An 18633-nucleotide genomic window follows, 5' to 3' on the forward strand; every position below is an offset into this window, starting at 1 on the left:
ATCAGTTCTCAGGAGTTCTCAGCAAGCATCAGAACTGGTGAAAGATAAGCAAGACAGCATGTCTAAGAGTGATGTAGGTGGTGTAGTACTTCTCTCTTTCAACTGTGGCAGCAAAATTTTGGATGAGCTCAGTTGTCCTGTGCTGCTTCTCCACTAAGATGGAGTCACTCATCACCTGAGCCATACTAGCTCACCATAAGTAAACTCTCAGCCTGCCTCCAGAATGAAAGGTGGATGTGCTTGCATAGAAATACTCCCCTGAATGTTCAGCTGAGATGAATGTTCCTGCTGTCTCTCAAGCCACGTTTCACCAGAATGAGAGCTGCTCTTACAGCAACTACTCTCTAGTAGCAGTGTATCCCTTTGCTGTGGATGAAAGTATTCCTTCAGAGGATTCTCAGGGTAAAGAAGAATGTGGATTTTGTCCTTCCAGTGAAGTTCCTTCATGGTGGTTGTTCTGTAGCCTTGAGGTGATGCTAGTCAGAGGAAAAACTGAAGAGGTGAGCTGCTCACATTGAAAGCAGAAAGTTGGAACAGGATATACAAATTACAAAGGACTGAAGAGTTATGAAAGAAAATGCCAATGGATCAGCTCCCATTAATCTTGCCATGCTGCCAGCATTTCATCCCCATTACCTAGTGGTCACATCTGGGTGTCTCCCAGTTCCCTCTGTACAGGAGAGCAAGAAAACAGAGATACCTCCTGGGAAACAACACCTTTGTTAGGCTTCCATCTCAGTTGGTGCTACACAAAAGAAAAAAAGCAGAAAGAACTTTAATAGCAAAATGGAGAGTCCCAACAGCCTGAGCAGAATGAACATTACATTGTTAGATGGACACTCTTGCCTTTAATAGGTTATCTTTTTCCATTAGAGAACTGTTTAAATTTTTAAGTGGTGCACAAGCTCATAAGGGCTTTTACTGCATGGGTTCCGATTTTCATGTGGGTTTTGAATGCGTGGGAAAAGCTGATGCATTAAGAACTGCTCATGAATCTCCTCTATTTCCAGTCTTCCCCTTGGGAACTATTGATGGTCATTTCATCTTTCTGACATGACTTTTAAGATCCTCAAAAAGAAAAAAAAATAAAATGGAAATGGTTTTCTGGTTAGTTCCCAGTGGGAAATCTTACAGGACTGAAACTGTGAAGTAGAACATAAATTTCAAACACCTTAAATTCAACTAAACCCACAATCAGGATCCTCAAAATTTATTTTGACATAAGTTCCAAATAAAGATCTGGAAAGGTAAAGAAAAAAAAAAGCAGAAATAAATGACAATCTTTCTGTTGTGGTTTGGATTAAGAATGCTTAAAGATTTGTGCTGGTATACAATATAACTTACAATAGGACTGGCTTACAGATGGGTGGTGGAGAAATAATTAATGAATTATGAGTCTAATGAAAGGTCATCTTTCTTCTGTCACATAGACTTCAAATCAATCAGTGAGTCTCCCTTGTTCTTTCTTCTCATCAGAATGCTGCCCCATAATCCAAAATGTCTTTTCCCCGTTGTTTTGCAGATAAAGTAATTTCTAATTTGTTTTAACACTTGTTATAGGTATGGAGAGAAGCTTAGTTGTATAGAGAAAATGCTCCTCACTTTGAAGATCTCATTTGAAGGGCCAATGGAGAAAAGCCCTGAAATAAAAGATATTTCAGGGAACAAAGAGAGGAAACATACAGACCTCAGAAAGAAAGGTAAGCATCTTGTCTATTGGAGAAATTGCCTTGAAGTAAGTGAAATTATTTCCCCAGAGATAATTTGGTCTTAGGAGTCAGATTGTCACTAAACAAAAAGCCAAATCAAGAGCAGCAAATTGATTTTACTTCCAGTGTCTTTCCTCCATTTTTCCCTAATTAAAAAGAGAAGAAGGATGTGATAAATCCTGCTATTTCCCCCCCCACACTGCTGTACTTGTCCCTGAAGAACCTCTTCACTGTATCCATTTTATTGGTGAGGGGTGGAATGAAAACCCCTAGGTTAAATTTTCAGAGACAAACAACTACATTCAGTTTAATTGGAAAAGCAATGGTTTTACAGATAATGAACAACCTCTGTCTAATATTAGGGAAAGTTGTATGCCCGGCATCTATGAGAAAAGGGTCACATAAATAAATGTGAGGTGCAACCACTCAGGTTTTGGACTGAATGTTCCAGTCAAGCACATAGAGAAACACATGGTGGGGAGGGGAATTGAAAAGTTATAAAAAGAAAATAAAATTAGGGAGTTCAAGTTGTTCTTTTTGACAAATGTTTGTGTGTCTTTTGCGATCATCTGTTTCCTCTCCCAGTACATGCACACATAGAGCCTACATGTTTCTTCCTGCTTTTCAGTCTTGCTCAACTTTCTTTCACTAGGCACTCAAAGCACTTTGCACGATACTTCCCTTTTGATTTCTCGTTTTCCCATATCTGACGCTAGCATTTCTCACCCGGTTCCTTCTCTCTGTTGTTCATTTGCTAAATGAACTTATTCTGCCCCGAGTTAATTTTTTTTTCCTGGAGAATGGATGACAGGGGTGCACCAAACACATCCAAGTAGTGCTTGCATGTCTGGTAGGAAGAAAAGCAAGGTGCCAGCTCTAGGGGAAAGCTCAGGGTTTGTGCTGTGTAATTTATGTTTAATGCTGCAGCAGAATATGTTTTTTGTTTCTGGCTCTTCAAAGATGTAAGTTCTGTGACATGTTTTGCAGCTCCTCTTGTGCGTGAGAGTAAAGGACATTTTGACTCACTTGAGATTCCCTAGAAATGTTAAAAAAAGAAAGGGAAGAAAATAGTACAAGAAAAGACACTCATGGAACTGCTGAGGTGATATAACCAGGTGTCTTTTCATGTGTCTCCTTTATTTTTCCTTCTATCTCATCAAATTTAAACAACCTAATCATATGAAGGATTAAAGCTGTAGTGTCTTCATGCCATGTTTCTACATTCTGGGTTTTTCTCATGGGTTAGCATTTAAGCTCTAATAAGCTTGGAGGTTTAATGAAAGCAGAGGTGGCAACTATTTGAACATGAAATGGTAAAAGGTAGTGCCTTTTCCTTGGTGAAGGGATGTTATTCTTACTTTCAGGCACAATGAAATCCCTTCAGTCAATCATAGGGCTTCTGAAAGCACTTGGGAAACGGAATTTTTGTTTTGCATTCACTGAGACCTCACTTGCTCTTTCTGGGTGAGAGTAAGTAGAGCTGATGCTGGAGGAGAAATGCCCCAGACACAGTCCTGTTTAGGGTGCCAATTCTGCTCTGCAGAGGCAACCTATGCCCATCTCTGTGATGGCATACTCCACGGTTACTTCTTCAGGAATGTAGAGTGGCTGGCACAGCTAGTGCTTGGGCTGCGGCAACTGGGGCCTGCTGCTGCTCTTGCTATCAAATAGGGTGGGTTTTGAGTTCAGTGGGAGCAAGAAACAACCTGGAGAGAATAGGAGAGTTACACAGAAAATTAGTGGATGATTAGAGATGTAGAGAACATCATGCAGTGACCTACTTTGGTAGGGAGCAGGAGAAATTCGTGCTGGTAGAAGAACCAGGAGTGCTGCCTCCCCGTGATGATAAAAGAAAGTAAGAACAGCATTAAGCAGCAAGCAACTGCACCTCTGTTTTCTGGAGATGTGAAGCAGTTTGCTGCGGGACCTGTTGGCTTGATTTTATCCAGCCAGGGAAACTGGTGTCTTTTGGTGACATCAGGGTTGGGAAGCTTCATGTTGTAGCCTTACTGTTATCAACTGATGAATGTCATGGTGTTTGCTTGGCAAAACAAATGTGAAATCTCTGTGTGGAAGATCTGGGGCTTTTTAGCAGCCCTGAAATACAGTGCATCCAATCTTTATCCCAGTGGTTTGGCCAGTTGCTTCTGGGTCCATTAGTGCTGGGTGTCTGTGCAGGATGCACAGAACAGTCCTGATTCCCCAGGCTTATACCAAGGTGGTGACTATGGCTGGGTCCCCACTGCCAAAGTCAAATGCATCTGTGTTGCTTCTAGGTCCATCATGCCAACAGGAGAAGAAGTCAGGAAGAGTATGTGTTTGTCTATTTTAGGCTCATGTCTTTTATAAGTGCCTTGACCTCCATCCAAATCATGCTGAAGTCTAAAGAGTTCTTTTGAGTCTGAGAAGTTGAAGCCAACCTATTTGTAGTCAAAAAACCCCCAAACCAACAAAAAACAACAGAGCCAAATTCAGGGCGAATCTCCCTTTCACTGTAATACTTATTCCCATTAAGAATTTAATTCAGTGTGTCTCTGGTCAGAGCAATGATACTTTGGCACATCGTCCCTGCATGAAGCCCTTTCCAATCCAATATGGACTTAGTGATTTCCTCCTGTGACTAATACTTCAAAGAAAACACCCAGGGCCTTAACCCATTCCCTGTTCCACACTCTGTTGGTTTTACTCTGGGTTGAGGTTGTCCTGAATGTAAAAGGTAGTTGATCATGAGGAGTCTGAATAATTCTCCATAATGAGAGACAGTTGATTACCTCCTGCTCCATATGTTAGATATTCACATAGGAAACTGCTGGAATTGAAATCATGTCTATCTGCAAGTGCATAGAAAAGACCCTTTGTTCATTCCTTGTTCATGGCCCTTGTAGAAGCAACTTGCAAGAAGTGTTAGTGAGTTCTGACTGTAATGTACTCACATGTCTGCCATGGGAAGGACTGGCTTCTGCAACTGGCTTTTAAAGGTCTGTCTCTCTCAGATCTGACCTTCCTAATTATTTGCAAGCACAGCTTGACATTTGGATAATTAAGCACATAATTTATGACTGAAAAGGGAGAACATTTTTTTTTTCACTGGGATCTGACCCAAGATGTGGATAGGTCATGCTAAAAGGAATCCTTATATCTCTTTTCTGACTTCAGTAAACTCACCCTGTATAAGGTTATAAAACTTATATTGATAAGTCTTGCCTCTGAGAGACAGCAGGTATGGACAACCTCTACTGAAGTGAGTTGCTACTGCCATAGTTAATGTGCTTCAGGATAATCTCACAGGGGTCCTGCTATCCTTCCTTCTACATGAAGAAAATGCTTGTATTAAATATTTATGTGGGCGGAAATATTTTCTTTGTGGTTGGCACTGTGGTTACACTAGAGCAAGATAACCCATGCAGTTCCTGTGAAACCACTGGTCTATCTAACAGACACAATATCCGCAGGGCTTAATAATAAGGATAGTCTGAATCTGAAGTGGCCTGACAGAGGCCTTATTTTATCGGTCACAACAAGACTGCACAGCTGGGATGGGGTGGGATTATTTGAGGATGTGATGGGAGCACAACAGCATAAGCAAACAATCACCTCTGTCGTCATGATAAGTCAGTTTTCTGAAGAGAACTTTCCACTTACAGAAGGCCACCTTTTGCTGTATTTCATGTTTTCGCATTTTCTGTAAGTTCAACAAGTGTACACATGCGAAGTCAAAATCAGCTCCTGCTGTTGCATTATGGAGACAGAGAAAGCTTTCAAGAACGATGAGCTGCCTTGTACACTACTCACACAAAAGCAGTGGCCATGTGTGCACTTAATATTTTGTGCTGGCACAGTGGTCAATAACTGCTATGTGGTGCTTGGCTGTGAGTGACATGGGCAGGACATTTTTCTCCTAGTAACCTAGGTGGGTGGAAGCATTTGGTAGCTGTTGTCCTGCTGGAGTTGGATGTAGCATGTTTAAAAAAAATATACCTACATTACCCTTGTCCAGAAAAAGCCTTCTTGCTTATGACTTTTTTTCTTGTTGAACCCTCTTCATGTTTAGATACAGTTGTACTGCTTGCTCATTGTAAAGATACATCTCTGTTGGTGCAGGAGGAGGTGAGTGACTAGAGGCTGGTCCTAAGCTGGACCTTTGGATCCAAACTGAAACTTTGAAAAAAGTCTCAGTCCTGTATTGAGCTATAGAGCTCTGGGTTGTGGGTGATGGCTATAGGATAGATGCACAAAACCAGTTTTGCTATATGACAGTAGCTAGTGCCTAACACAGAGGTCTTACATCTCTATAATGTGCTCCAATCTGCTTATGAAGGGAAACTTGGAACTAGTTCTTGCATTGGAAATGTGTTATGGAGCTAGCAATACCTGACCCTGCGTGGGTATGACCTTGTGCTTTTCAGAGCTGTTTTCCAAACCTCATGTCTGTTGAGAAAAAGATGTGGATGTACTTGAACACCCAATAGTTCACCCTGTGCCCACATCTCCGCAGCATGTTTCTCTCACCATTTTAAATACAGTAGCTCTGTTTTTCCTGAGACCCTGTAAGGTTCCTGCAAGGGAAGACTTCAGGGTTTACTTCAGATAGTATCAATAGCCCCATGATGTCCAATGTTATGCTTTGTGATAAAGTTTTAGTTTGCTGTTGTTTTGCATGTTCCAGTGGGGCAACCAGTTCCCCTTTCTCCGCATGACAATGAGAACTAGTCTTGTAACATCCGTGAACATGTTTTCTGCTTTCTCATTAGGATCATTTCAAGTGAAGGAAAAATGGGATGGTTTAGGAGGATGGGGTATTCTCTGCCACTCTAAAGGTAGAAAAATTCCTGCCTTTCATAAGTGTTTTTTTGGGTAACCGGTTTGAAGTCTCCTCTTTCTTGACCTGTCAGTGCAGAGGGGTTAAAATGGAAAGAGAAAGTGATGAGAATGAACCTTATTGGCAGTACCCATTAAAGCTACAGCTTGGCATCCGTTTCTGCTTTGTTTTTTACTTTGTGGGACCTGAGCCTTTAGTGACCTACCAAACAAAGATGACCAGGTCAAATGAAGATCAGGCTCTTCAAAGGGCCATTTGTTTTGCAGGGACACTGAATATCTAGGCTGTTTTGCAGCAAGTTGGTCTGGAAAGAGCACAATGGTTTCTCTTTCTCTTTTTTTTTTATATTTTTTTTTTTACTTTTTGGCTTTCTCATCACCCAAAAATCATACAACCAGTCTGAAGAGAGAACAGCAGTTTCTCTTTTTCTTTTTTTCTTTTTTTCTTCACTTCCTGGTTTTCTCATCACCCCAAAATCATGCAACCAATTGAATGGTTTTGAATGGTTTTTAGTGTCTAGAACAGAAAACACTCTCTGCAATTGATATTTTGGTTTACAACCATAGGAAACTACTTGTCACTATCCGCTAATGACCATTGTTTGCCATCTTAAGAAAAATAGATGATGAAGCCCACCATCCACAGCCTGCTGTTTAATCCCTCCATCAAACTAATACTGAACTAACTATGCACAAAATGCCATTTTCATTATCTGTGCTCAAAATTTTTTTCCATCCTCATGCCAGAATAAAAAAAAATTAGCTAAATCCACAATGAGCTCATTCTGTCTTGGGAGCAGGGAGGCTCTTGCTCTTCCTGATGGTGGTCAAATCAAGGCTGGACCATATTCCGTGCAAGGGGGGAAATAACTGCCCTGGAACATCAGTAGGTGCAGGATGGGCTATTCATCCTGCCTTATATGGGAAAAAGTGCTGGAGAAGACAGGGAGACCAAGGCACTGACCCACATTTGCAAACTGAGCACAGAGGCAGCACGACAGCAATCTCATCCCCACCTAACAGGCACGTCTGGCTGCAACAGCTATGTAAATAATTTAACAGTGAGATTTATGGACTTATTTCTCACTGTGGTGTCTTAGATTGCATTTAGTCACATTTACCAGGATAATTGTCCTGAACTCGTGTGTTAATGGCATGATAATGTGTAAGAGTAGAGATGACATCTTCAGGTCACTCATTAAAAAAGAAAAACGTCTTTTCTCCTCTCAAAACAATGTATGAAAGACTATTTTTCTCTTTTTTTTTTATTTTATATTTTGGGCAAGTTTTCAATGACACAACAGAATATCTCTCTACAGGTTGAATTGGCATCTGTTTGAATTCAAGGCTCTTTGGCTGTAAAAGCTCATTGTTTTGCCCATTCTCACAGAAATCAAACCAATGTGTCAGACTTGATACTTATACTTTATACAGAAAAGGATATGGCAATTGTTTTGTGAGAGGGGAAAATGGAGTCATTGCTTGCAGATAACCTATTTATTTTTTAAAATTGGAAACATTTCCTTTTTGTTTATTTGCTGCTCTGAATAGTTAAGTTTTTCTGTTTTCCACAGCCACTTTCTGACATGCAAATAGCAATTTATTTTTATGTGGGATAAATCCTTCCTGTGTGCTTTCCACTGTGTGAAATGGGGTTGAGGGAAATATGCCTTTTTCCATGAAAATACTAATGACTGAATTAAAGCGTGACTCAAGTGGGCACTGTTCTAAGCAATAATATCAAAGTTGTCACAATTGCGTGTGTGGGCTTTAATGTTCCTGGATGGTTTAGTCTGCAGATCCGTGAGTCAAGGCAACTGTTAAAATCTCTCCAAACCTTCAGCGGGGCCCAAATAACTTATTTTGAGGTGCTAATAGAGTCATTTGAAGACATAGCAGAGAACTGACTGCAAAACAGGGCGAGCTGGGAGCATAGGTGATGTGGGCTGTTGCCTTGGGCAGCAGCAGCCTGCCAAGGGCACAGCAAAATGGTCATGTCTTCATAGCTTGCTCTGCCTTTGCCAGTGCCTGGGGAAATCAGGTTTGCTGCCGCTGCCAGGGCAGAGATCAGGGTGTGTGCAGATTGGGGCCAACTGCTTTCAGCAGTCACTGTTCCTGCCTGGCGATTTACCTTCTGACAGCCAGAGCTGCCTGAGATGAGTTGTATGGGATCGTGGTTTAAGGGTTTTTTCCTGGTGAATGTATGCCAACTGAGGAAGCTTTCTCAAATCCTGTAAAATTTGTAGCTTGTGTGAACATGGCTAGAGTCTCTGCTATGTCCCTGCTACCAGTCTGTGGTGAAGTCCGGCTAGAGGCCATAACCACCCTCCCCATCCTCCTCTGTCCTCTCAGATGGATTTTAATCAGGTACCTGGTGTTCCCATGGATGGAATGTGGTGATGGAGTTTGGAGCTCTGATAGCTCTGCAGTGCATGCAGTGTGGTTATATTTTCCAGCACAGGATGTTGTTTGAACATTTTATAGTGCATTTTAATGTAAAAGTAAAGTAAATTTTATTACGATACATAGAATTTATGTCATGTAAAAAAGCATGTATTAAAAGTTCAGGCTCCCAGAGATGTGAGCCCGATGTTCTGGAGTCTGTGTTGCTTGTGACTGACAGGCTCCTTATTGCTTAGACCCTCTCTATCCATGCTGAGGAATCTTGATAATTAACTATTTGACTCCCCTTTATAAAATGGTTGTACCTTCCATGATCTTCCACAACTGCACAGCAAGCTAGAGTTAAGGAAACCTCTGGAGACAGAACCCTCTGCATAGTATAAACATCAGTGCAGAGTGGCTTTCTAAAGGATGTGTTGAACTTTCACCATCTCATTTCATGACTTCTTTCTTCAGTAAGGACTCTTACTGAAACAGAAGTGCAGTCCCAGCAGTGTACTCCAAGACTGAAACAGGAAACTAAACAGAACTGGGCAAAAAATGTTATGTTTCAGCTGGAAAAGTGTCATATTCCAGCTGGAAAAGTGTCATTTTCCAGTAATCCTTGCCCAGTGCCTACACATACTCTTCAGGCAGTTGTATCAGAAACAGTTGTGGATACTGCAGTATTGATTGGTTTCGGGAACAGGATGGAAAGTATTTCTTTCGAGAGTTTGAAAGCCAGAAATCATTTTGTAGTTGGCTGTAGGGTGGATATCGTTATTTCTGAAAGCAGTATCACAGGGTAGTGTGACTGGCTTGGAACAAACATCCCAAACAATGTTTGCTTAGGTGGAGATCTTTCTAAGCACTTCACCCCCTTTTTTTTGCATTATTATAGAAATATTGGTATTGGGGAATATGATGACCATATTTAACCTGGATTCCACTAATTAATGTCATAACAGTCATCTAACACTGACAGAAAGTGGTGGCAGGGTACCAGAGACGGGCAAATACAGGGTTATAAGTGATTTTCTTCTAGTAGCTATAAAAGGTAATGGTTTCTCCTTTGTTGTTCTAAAAGATGGCATTCAAGCCAGCACTGACCTCATGCATCTGTTTTTACAGATAATTCTGTACAGATGCAAATTCCTGGTTTACTGTGGCTGACCAAGTGAGCTCTCATCAGTCAGCTGAGCTGTGGCTGCAGAACATGTCTTCTTGTAGCCTCTCCCAGCCCTAAGAAAAACACATTGGTGTGAACTGCTCCCTGACTGTCTTCTGTGTGATAGCCCATTTATGTGGTATTACTTCAGGTATGACAAAAATCCAGGTCACTGGAGCTCTGTTGTTGTTTGTGATGAGATTTCAGATGTAACTGCTTCAAGTTGTTTGTATTTAAGTACCTGAAGTAAGACTTTGTTCAGTTTTTAACTGAAATAAAACTCCTTACTTTTGTGCATGATTGAGCAAGCACCACAGGGAAAAAAAAAAGAAGCAGCTGTGGAAAATATATCTATGTAGAATAACTAAAATTGGGCAGAAATGTTTCCAGGCTTTCCAGCTACATGGTTAGCTCTATGTCCAGCACAAAAGCAGTATCTCCCATTGAGGCTGTGAAATGTGTATCCATTTACTGGTACTTCAGTAGTGTGTGAGGCAGTATATGTTTTTAGCTACAAACATTTTAGTTTTTACATAGAAAGGAGCATATTTGATCTCTTCGACATTTGGGATTATGGTATGCGAGGTGAGTTCATACTTATTTTTAAATATGTAACTCTTTAATGATAGAGAGTATTGGCTCCTCAGGAAGGGGGATGCCTCCTTTGAAAAAGTCTGTAACCTCTGATGAGGGCCTGAAAACCCTTTAGAGTGCTGCAGGTTTAAACATAGAATCATAGAAAAATAGAATTTATTAGGTTGGAAAAGGCCTCTAAGATCATTCAATCCAACTGTTAACCCAGCACTGTCATGTTCACCACTAAATCATGTCCCCAAGTGCCACATACACGTTTTTTGAACATTTCCAAGGTTGGCGATTCCACCACTTCTCTGGCCAGGCTGTTCCAATGCCAGACCACCTTTCCAGTGAAGAAAATTTTCCTAGTGTCTAATCTAAGCCTCCCCTGGCATGAATTGAGGCCATCTCCTCTTGTCACTTGTTAACTGGGAGAAGGGACCAACTCCCACCTGGCTACAACCTCCTTTCAGGTAGTTGTAGAGAGTGATGAGGTCTCCCCTGAGACTCCTTCTCTCCAGGCTGAACAACCCCAGCTCCCTCAGCTGCTTCTCATAAGACTTGTGCTCCCGACCCTTCACCAGCTTCATTGTCCCTCTCTGGACATGCTCCAGCACCTCAGTGTAGTCTGTGTCCTGATTTCTTCTAGTGAGGGGCCCAAAACTGAACACAGGACTCGAGGTGCAGCCTCACCAGTGCCAAGTACAGTGGGACAATCACTGCCCTCATCCTACTGGCCGCACTATTGCTGATCCATGTCACGATGCCATTGGCCTTCTTGGCCACATGGGCACACTGCTGGCTCATGTTCAGGTGGCTGTCGACCAGCACTCCCAGGTACTTTTCCATTGGGCAGCTTTCCAGCTGCTATTCCCCAAGCCTGTGCCCTTGAATGGGATTGTTGCGACCTGAATGCAGGAATCAGCATTTCACCTTGTTAAATGTCATAAAACTGACCTCAGCCAATCTACCCATTTAACTTGACCGATCCTAGGAGTGAACTGGAAGACTGTAGCATCAAAAAGGCTTCAGTACATGATGATGAACTTTAGGTCAAAGTGTCAGTTAAAAGGAAAATCAAGTGATTTTCAAAATACATATTCCTGCAAATTAAATTGCAATTTATTGCCTTATTGCAGAGAAGGTACTACTCTCAGTAATTCTAAGGCAGTTGTTGCTGTTATCTAAGCACTGGTACTGCCACTGCATTGCCTTATGGCAGCAGGAGCAAACCACCGAATGATGAATATTTAATGAAAAGGTTGACGTATATCTACACTGAATCATTTGCTACAGAATTGTAAATAAAACAGTATTTTTAATTTGCTGCCTAGGGCTCTTTAAGTATACCATGTATGAGTTATATCCACAGGGGAGAAAAGCTTAGGTTAGAGTAGACCTGGCTGAAAATTTGCTAACATGTAAATACATATTTTTATCTAATGGCAGTAGGAGTTGTCTGGATAAATTTTCAGTTTGGGCAGTTGTATGTGTTTGTACATCTGTGCACCAAAAGCTAAATATTTAGATGTGCCTGATTTAAATTCAGCCATCCAAACCCCTGATTTGTCCCACCATCCTTTTCCTCTGCTCTGTGTGTAGGTTTGAATTAAACCAATCTTCAAGTAGGTGTTCACTCTGTATTTTCTGACTTTGGACTTCTCACCTTGGTCAAGACGGGTGGTGCTTTCCATTTCCTTTTATTCTCCTTTACATTATTTCACACACATCCTCTGAACCCTGCACTGAATACAGTCCTTCCCAGGGCCTGCAAATGCTCTGATCATAGTTCATAAGCTGTTCATGAACACAAGTGGATTTCTGCCCACAGCTAGCACTCCAGTGAGGTGAGATAGTCTTAGCCCCACACTGTATGTGAGCCTCTGAGATGCAGGTGTTAAACCTGATCTAAATTAGTGAGCCTGATGTGCTCACTAATTTTTGATTCTGTATCTGGGATACTGGGGACCAAGGTACTTACAATTTTGTTCTCTTATTTAAAACACAGCCCACATTGACCATCAGTGGGAGGTGGGAATTCTTATGCATTATCCATGTACCAAATGTCCCAAAATGGGTACCTGGAAAATGGAACATGAGTACATTGAGGATGCTGGATTAGAAAGACTTTTGGGCACCTTGGCGATGTAGGAAAGCTGTACCCAGAAAAAGGTGAAAATGTTTTCCAGGGTGGCACAGAATTGCCACTGCTACAAACCTGCCCTTTCAAGGAAATTTGGGAAACTGCTCAATCTCTTTGTCAAACTCACTGTTGGAATCACAGCTCACCTCTGAGTCAGGTGTTTTGGCTGTGCCCCTCTTCGGTATTGACCACGTGGGCACTTTTTACTGTCAGCTCCTCTCTCCACTGCTCAGCTTGAGGGTGAGGACCTCTGGGCCTGAACAAGAGAATTTTCTCTGCAAAACCTAAAGTACTTCCATATCTTTCCTACGGACTCCTTTCACAGTCCCAGAGGTTCCCATATGCAGGACTTGGCACATAGGTGTTTTTTCCTTTCTTCTGCCACACTCTCCTAATGGCCTAGAAGAAGTGATATAGGGCAAGAAGAGGGTCTCTTGCTCTATCCTATGAAGCTTCCAGGTCCTGTGTGGCTATGCAGGAAAGCAATCCATGATACCTTTTGTTTGGAGGCTACCTTATCATCAAAGGGAAGCACCACACATCTCCCAACTTCTGCAATTGTGAGTCCTGTCAGACTTTAACATGCCCCCATTGTGTCTAAAGCTGAATTTATTCTATATCCTGAAGGAGTGTGGAAACTGTGGGAAAGCACTATATAACTAAACATTGGATCCCGGAATATACAATCCATGGGAAAGAATTAGGGTTTGCACAAGCATCTACTGACTTTTGTAGGCTAGAAATTGCAGCACTGTATTTCTTTGAACTGAGGGTTATGGACCATGCACTTGGTCTCTCTGAAGGGAAGGAACTAGCTTCTTCAAGTTTCCTGAAAATGGAGCGTTTTGTTCAGTCTTTTGCTCTCTGTGGTTATGTGATTTCTTAAGACTGACTTTATTCCTGAACTTGAGCACCTTCCTTGACAAGTAACTTCACAAATTCAAAGCAACGTGCTACGAAATAGCACTAGTATGGAGATTAGTATCTGGCAAGACTGGCTGTTTTAAATGCTGTAGAAAAATAGCAAGAAAATAAGTGTTATGTGAAACCAGAAGGCCATTAATCCTACTAGCAAGTCTCATATGTGCTCACTCAAACTTACAGTGACATACTCTGAGGACCCAGCCTAATGGTAGAAACATTAAACTTTGGCATTAAGTGAGTGGACTGTTGGTTGGAAGGGTACCCAAGAGGTTTTGTTATTTTTGCCTATGGTTTTTATGGAGAAGCAGCTTCAGTTTTCTAGGAATACATCTTATTTTGTTTCCTTCTGAGTCTTCTCTGTTATAAGAAGTTTTGATTTAAAACTCTGTAGAAGTAAACAAACAGTAATATTCTCAGAACTGTTTCCATTCTGTTTTTCCAAATGTTGTAGGCATCTAAAAATCTCATATTGTTCTGTGTAATAGCAAAACAGAGCTGAAGATCAGTTTGGGGTTTTGGCAAACAGTACATATTCATGGGGCCAAAGAGAGTGAGAATAACTTGCTATCATAGCAGCCAGGGAACAGACACCTCCAGTTTGTTTGGAGAAGAGAAGCCAGGGGAGATTCAAAATGTTCCTAGCCTTTGACTTCAAAGTAGTCTAGCAGGTGAGAAATTCTGTTAAGAAGATCAAATCCTGCTCCTGTTTCATTAGAAAGGAATACCCTGGTCTTCAGCGTCCTAGATGAATACCTTAGTTACTGGAATTAGTGGAAAACAGTAAGAGACTTCATGCCCACACCCCCACCAATTTGGTGTGAAGCATACATGTGGAGAGTTCCCTTTCCTCATTTTCTCTTGCTTGGATTCACACATTAAGTTTGATCCCAGATTGATTTAGTTTTCTTTTCTCCTGAATTTCAGTCTTTTTGAGGGGAGTCCATCCCGGTGCAATCAACTATCACTTCCTCAAGCTGCTGACACCAGCCATGGCAGCGCAGTTCCTTGCAGGGCTTGCTGAATTCCGAGGGGGTGGCAGTGAGGGCTGCTGGTGGCAGCCAGAGCTGCCTTAGACAGCGCTACCTTTGAGCTTCAGTTCTCAACCAGACAGAGAAACAAAATGGAAATTATTCAGGAGTATGAACCAAAGAGTAGGTGCTTCTGGTACCAGTGGCAGAGGCATCTCAGAGACTTATGGATGTCAGCTTTTGAGTTTCCTTCTTGAATGAGTCACTGTGGCTGTGCTTAAATGTTTAAAATGCCTTTTAAGCATTCACAACAGCATTTTTCTCTGTTCATGTGGGTACTTTCAAATACCAACTTCAGTTACACCCATGTAGGCTTTTGCAAATCTACATGAACTTTCTCTCCTCTGCTGGGTAGAAGCCACATTTGACCCAGCAGCCCTTTCGCCATGTTAGCACAGCCCAAAACTTGGTATGATCTCTCTGGCAGGGTTCAAAAACTCAAGCTCAGATTTTTCTAGTTGGCTTTCCATTATAAGAGTGGGTTCTTGTGCAGATGGATCAAAATAAAGGCAGTCTGAGCTTGCAGTTACTTGCAAAATAAGGCTGACTTTATCCTATGAATTTGCAGTATAAGAAACAACAAACCTAAATAGCATGTCAATTCCTGACTACATTTTTCATTGCTTCTCCTGTTCTGGGGGAGCTGCTACCTTGTCAAAATATGATGTGTGCAGGAGAAAATACCAAAAAGAAAATCAAGCAACATATGGAACATTCTCATATTGAATTTCTTGGTGAAAGGTGGGACTGTTCCCTGTTCCCATGTACTAGAGATCATGGCATGGTATGTAACTTTAATTTGAACTTTCTCACTGCCAGTTTTGTTGTGTCAATGTTTGAGTGTTCTGCTGAGTTGGCATCGCCGGATGCAGGTTGTTCCTTATCAAGTACTGTCAGGAAATGTTGCACCAGAAGGGAGGACACAGGCTCTCTGGCTTCTGGGCACTTGCAATAGGAGATAATTTCCTGAGTGGCATGAGACAGTATGGTTTGTATATCATGTAAAAAACCTAGCTCTTGTGGCATTTTCCTCTGATTGCTAAGTCCACTGCAGAAGAGTAAAAACATATGACACTTAAAAATAGGATATATCCTCAACCATTGCAAACGCCATCTGTTCTCAAAGAAACAACTGGTAGAAAAAAATAACCTTGGGTTGAAACCTTGCATGAAGTTGCCATTTAAGATAAGTGGGGTTGGCTTTGTTATTTTTATTTCTTTGGAGGTGTGGAGAAAGGGTTCTTTGATGGCAACTGAAAGAAAACAGAAATATGGAACTGGAGTGTATGTGTTACAGACATGTAGAGAAGTCGTGTCTTGGAGACCTGTTAAATAGCAAACTCTGGGACCAAGCGTCATAGTGACACTAGAAGGTGTCACTGTTTTAAGTCAATTCATGCAGATGACTGCAGTAAGGTGTTTGCCCACCACCAGAAGGTGGTTTCTAGGGAAAATGTCTGCCTTACTAGTCATAAACAGGTAAGACCTAATTTTCCAATTGGACCCAGAGAACTCTCTGCTGAATGGTATGGCTTCCTCACCCATTCAAACTCAACCCAGGCTGGCAGTGAGGGCTGGATCAGTAGCTTAGGGAATCCTGACTCTATCTCTGTATGCTGCTCCTGCAAAAAACACCCAGAGCCATCACCTGTGCGAAAATAAGCAAACTCTCTGAGCTTTGGCCATTCCCAGCAGTCAGCACTGCTTCTTCTGACTCTGTTAGGCTGTGATTACATGACCAAAAAGAATTTTGTTTTCACACAGTGGCAAGCTGCTGTCCCCCATGGAACTTCAGTAACCAGCCATACCACCTGCCCCAAGTCTGATGAAAAATCTTAAAAGCCCACTAGTGGGCTTGGTCACTTGTGGCGTTTTGAATACCATTCTGAGGAGTCAAGATGGATACCTTTAGCATATACCTGTGATTTCCTTTGGTACTGAACAGTCTAAAGGCAAACAGCCAATTACCAAGCTGAGAAGGAACTCGCCTCCTTTTACATGAGCTGATGGCTTCAGAGCATCTGTGGGCTACATGCAGGTGCAGTAGCATGTGAAATCAGCAGGCCACAGTAGCAACACAGAGCCTCTGTCTTGAGAGTCTTACATGGATCAGAGATCTGAAAATGGGGTGGCTGCATTTCAATGTGTCTATACTAATGTGAAGAGCAGCAGACTTGTACTTAAGACACATGCCGAGAACCTGTGCGTGAGGTAAAAGGAATGAACACTGCATGGTGTTTGCTCAAAGTAGTCGTGTTCCAAGGCAGTGTCCTAATCCTGTCAACCTCACTGCTTTTATGAGTTCCAAGTGGGACAACATGGTGAGGTAAGAAAAGGACATTTTAATGAATAGGTTTGATAGCGATATTTCTGCCTCTTATCTTTTTTTACATCTCACAGCCCAGGAATAGCTGCAGTGATATAATGTTGCTATTTAGAATTGTTTTCAAAGCACGTTTTGAGTTTGGTGTCTGCAGTATTGAAAATTTTGCTTTGGAAATGAGTGCACCTAAGGTAAAGGCTATGTGCATGCATTTTCAGGCTCTGTCTATCTGAATTTTGTCTGCCATGCTTCTGAATCTCTTATCTCCAGTCTGAACATCAGAAGATTTGAAGGGTACTAGCTTGTGCTCAGCTTTTGTGACAAGCAGATGAGGGATGGTACAAATTTACTAAAGACGTTCTCTGCTTTGTGGGGGAATAAAACAATAACCTGCTTGCCAGTGGTTGGTCCTAGTAGACCTAACTCCTGAGATAAAGACCTGTCGGTATTTGCCCTACGGAGGGAGTAATTCTTTTGTGATGTGCTGCCACAGCACATTTCCATGTTCTTGAGATGTACCTTATTTGTGCAGCAGCAAAACCTGGTGGCATTGTCCCCCAGAAGAGGGGGACTGTGACCTTGAGGGTAAAACCTTGAGGAGTGATGTGGCTGGCATAGTTCACAGTGGGTGGGAGAGCAAGTTTCTGATTTCACAAGTGAAAACAAGACCAAAACCTCAGTTTGGCAGGAATTCTTTTCTTTTTTTTTTTTTTTTGTCATAAGTAGTTCCATACTGGAACAGTGTGACTAATTTACCAGCCCACAGAGAGGGGTAACACTGAGCCCTGTTTAAAGCAAAGTATACTGTTATTCCAACACAGCTCATAATTCTAGCTTTGAGCCTTGCATGTGGGTCAACTATTGTTAACATTTTAATACTCAAGCAATATTTCAAAAACACTCTGCTTTTGTCCACCAGCTTTTTCATTCTTAATCCCTCATAGCTGAAGTTCTATATCTCTCTAAAGTTGAAGTAAAATCTCCTGTACTCTGAAATGTTAGATTGGCCTTATTATTTTTTCCAGTTGTCAAACTTAATGCATTTTTTAAAGCATCCTACTACTTTAAGATACAGCTTAAATTGTCAAAAGTGAACATGTAAGACTGCATATGTGTTTAATGTATGTGTCTATGTGAGAGACCTGGATTGAAAACTAAATTCTCTTTCCCCCTAAATCTGGTGGAAGTTCGTCCCTTCTCACAACTTTAGATGTAGATACATCTTTTTAATGGGTTAAATAAAAACTCTGGTTCTAGGCAATACTAAATTTTGGCTTAAAGTGTATGAGTTGGCTCATAGTACATTCCCACCATGGGCTTCTATGTCTGTATCCTATCATATTCTCTTCTGTGACTTCCAACTCATGTTTGCCGTTCTGCCTAATATTTAAACAAGTTCATTAGATGCGTCCGTGTTTTAAAAATATAAGCTGCATTTTTCAGGCTATGGACCAACATGTTAAAAACCATCTGTGATATCAGTTGCTCAACTTATGCTCTCAGAAGAGCCTGCTTTACTTAAGGCAAATGCTCTACACTTAGAGAAAATAAAGATGGTCATT

General features: G+C 41.5%; 1 protein-coding gene across 1 annotated transcript in view; it reads left to right on the forward strand.

Moving 5' to 3' along the window:
- Positions 1-485: 485 nt before the first annotated feature.
- F13A1 (coagulation factor XIII A chain) overlaps positions 486-18633 on the forward strand; it is a 115755-nt gene continuing 97607 nt past the window's right edge. The window contains exons 1-2 of the mRNA XM_018077674.3: positions 486-500; positions 1561-1700. The gene's annotated coding sequence lies outside the window, so the exon portion shown is untranslated. The remainder of the gene's footprint in view (positions 501-1560; positions 1701-18633) is intronic.

This window comes from Manacus vitellinus, unplaced genomic scaffold (assembly GCF_001715985.3).
Source record: "Manacus vitellinus isolate BGI_N305 unplaced genomic scaffold, ASM171598v3 scaffold_39_pilon, whole genome shotgun sequence".
In the NCBI taxonomy this organism is placed as follows: Eukaryota; Metazoa; Chordata; class Aves; order Passeriformes; family Pipridae; genus Manacus; species Manacus vitellinus.